We start from the raw sequence: 3242 nt of genomic DNA, 5'->3' as shown, positions 1-3242 counted from the left end.
CCTTGACCTGCTGGGCTCAAGCGATCCTTCTGCCTCAGCCTTCCAAGTAGCTGGAACTACTGGTGCACACTACCCATGCCCGGCTTATTTTTGTTTTTTTTTAATTGTAGAGATGAGGTCTCACCAAGTTGCCCAGGCTGGTCTTGAACCCCTGCGCTTAGGCAACCCTCTCACCTCAGCCTCCCAAAGCAGTGGGATTACAGGCTTAAGCCACCATGCCTGGCCTTACCCATCTGCCTTTTTAACAAAAGGAGAGCAGGCCTCAGGCTGAGGCTTGAGGTAGCAACAGTGACAAATTAGAATTCAAAAACACAGACCAGGTGAATGGCTCATGCCTATCATCCCAGCACTTTAGGATGCCTAGGTGAGAGGATTGCCTGAGCCCACGGGTTCAACACCAGGCTGGGCAACTTGGTAAGACCTCATCTCTATAATAAATCCAAAAAATTAGCCAGGCATGCTGGTGCATGCCTGCCATTCCAGCTACTGGAAAGGCTGAGGCGGAAGGATCACCTGAGCTCAGCAGGTCAAGGCTGTGGTGTCTGGGGGTGTGTCACTGTACTCCAGCCTGGGTGACAGAGTGAGGCCCCGACTCAAAAAAGAAAAAAAAAAGAATTCAGTAACACTACTATATTTCCTTTATCGTAAGGGATGCTGGCTTTCCATTTATAGAAGTGATGTTTATTTTGAAATTACTTAACAGTTAGCTGATTTAAAGAAATTATTAAGCAATTCATGAAGCTAGATAGATTGGTGGTTACCAGAGGCCTGGAAGGGTAGGGAAGAAGGGAGGTTGCAGAAAGGTAAATTAATGGGCACAAAGATACAGTTAGATAGAAGAAATAAGATCTAATTTAACAGATGAATAGGGCAACTATAGTTAACATTAATCTAGTATACATTTAGAAATAGCTAGAAGAGAATAATTTGAAAGTTCCTAGCATAAAGAAAATAAATATTTAAAGTGACGGATATCCCAATTACCTTGATTTGATTTTTACAAATTATGAATGTATCAAACTATTAAAAATAATGCAAATATAAATAGCATATAAATAAGTGAAAAAAAAAAGCCATGCAAATGTCAAAAAGGTGGCAGCCACATAACTTGGATGTGTATCGCATGGCCAACAGAATTTCCAAGCACACAGTCCTACAACCCAAATACAGTTCCTGTGTCTACTCCCAATACAAAACCATGGCAACTCCAGCCTTCTCTGGGTCAAACCTGTGACTGGGGACTACAGGGAAAGCTGCTTCCCAAAGATCCAGTCCGTAAAATGTATGAACTAAATCCTACTTTACATACTACGAAAATTTTTTTTGTAGAAAAATTCTCACATCCAGTGTGTTAGCAAATCACTAACACACCTAAGGCCTCAGTTGGCTGCTCTACACTGGAACTACTCAAGGAGTTAAACTTACACATACTTAAGGACAGGAATAGGCAGCCACAGCCTACGTACCCCAATCCCTTACAAGAGACAGGCATCCCACCCTGAAGGAAACTCCCCAAACCCAACTCTGATGAGCTGAAGGGTCAGCATGGGACTATAGGGCACAAGAGTTGGGTTCCGATCCCTACTTAACTGATCCCAGGCATCACTGCCCTCTAGCCCCTGGTATCCTATCTCTGAACTAAGGCTTTAGGTCTTTTTTTTTTTTTTTGAGTTGGAGTCTCACTGTCATCCAGACTGGAGTGCAGTGGCCGCTCCTGGCCACCGCAGCCTCAACCTGCTGGGCTCTAGCGATCCTTCCGCCTCAGTCTTCCAAGTGGCCAGAATTATAGGCATGCACTACCACACCTGGCTGATTTTTTGATTTATTGTAGAGATGAGGTCTCACTGCCCAGGCGGGTCTCGAACCCGCGGGCTCAGGCAATCCACTCACCTCAGCTTCCCAAAGGCGCGGGATTACAGGCTGAGCCACCGAGCCCGGCTTGGCTTTAGGTCTTAACAATCTCCAAGTGAACAGCAGACTGGTTAAGAGCTTGGGCTCCATCCTAGCCTACTCCAATTGTGTGACTCTGGGCTGCACTTCTGCCTGTTGAGACTTCACTGCACACTGTTGTAGATGGGAAAGTAACACCTCTTGTAATAGCACAAGGCCCTTAACACTGGCAGCTTCAGGGGAAGTTCCCACCCTGCCCTAGCCTTAGGCTGGGGTGATTCCCTCTAGGTGGTGGGTCTTCACAGAGCAGCAAAATGCATACAGCACTCCTGCTGGCCAAATCCTTTCATGACAACCTCTGAGGAAGGAAGAGGAGCTCCATCTCTCCATTTCACTCAGGAGTCTCAGAGCTGAGTTCAGTGCAAGGCCACTTAAGTAACCAAAGTGATGCTTCTGGGGCTTGAATCCAGGCCCTTATGGATGCAAGCTGCTTATCACCTGCTTTGTCCTGCAGCCTCTGGGCCCACAGCTGCTCCATTCCTACTTTTCACAGGTCACAGGTAGGGCTGAGTTCTGAGTTCTTTGGTTGGAAAATGTCCCAGCTTACCCACAGGGAAAGCAGAGGCCCCAGGCAGAGAGCAAAAATAATCAATATCTTGGCTGTTAATCTGACCATGATCTTCCTAAGGAAATAAATATCCAGGGCAATGTTGTAAATTAGCTTGCAGGCCCTTCTGGGGTAAATCCACCTTTGTTTCTCCTTATGACCCATGGCCCTGTACTCTTCCTCCTGCAGAAAAGTACAGTGGTACTACAGAAAGAACACTGGACTTGGGAGTGTGACATGTGGCTTGGTCACATACCTGCAGCATTGTGATCCTCAGCCATTTAATTAGCCTCTCTGAGCCTGTTTCCTTGACTTATAAAATGTAGCCTAAACCTAATAACCCAGGTAATACGATGACATATACAGAAGAGCCCAGCACAAGCCTAGCCCTGCACACATGAAGAGACAGGCTTCTTGCCTAGAACACAGGTCTGTCTCCCTGACTTCAGCTTTGATATGGTAATATGCACTGGGATTTCAGGGGGAGAGGAACATGATGACACCCTCAACATTCTGAACACATGATACCCCTACTTTCCTCACAGAACACATGGAAAGACTAGTGTCCAGTGAAAGCCACTTTGGAAACTGGGATAGAAAAATCTGAACTGTGCTTTGCACTTGTCAAGGAGGGACATCATTTGATGTAACTCTTTTTTCTTTTTTGAGTTGAAGTCTCACTCTGTCACCCAGACTGGAGTACAGTGGCAGCTCCCAGCCACTGCAGCCTCGACCTGCTGGGCTC

At 46.3% G+C, this 3242-nt stretch overlaps 1 protein-coding gene across 2 annotated transcripts in view; it reads right to left on the bottom strand.

Moving 5' to 3' along the window:
- RANGAP1 (Ran GTPase activating protein 1) overlaps positions 1 to 3242 on the bottom strand; it is a 37113-nt gene that overhangs the window by 24155 nt on the left and 9716 nt on the right. The window lies entirely within an intron of this gene.

This window comes from Carlito syrichta, unplaced genomic scaffold (genome assembly GCF_000164805.1).
Source record: "Carlito syrichta isolate Samal-C Ts95f unplaced genomic scaffold, Tarsius_syrichta-2.0.1 Scaffold308656, whole genome shotgun sequence".
NCBI lineage: Eukaryota > Metazoa > Chordata > Mammalia > Primates > Tarsiidae > Carlito > Carlito syrichta.
Note: the sequence above shows the minus strand (reverse complement) of the source record. Positions and strands in the feature narration are given on the sequence as shown.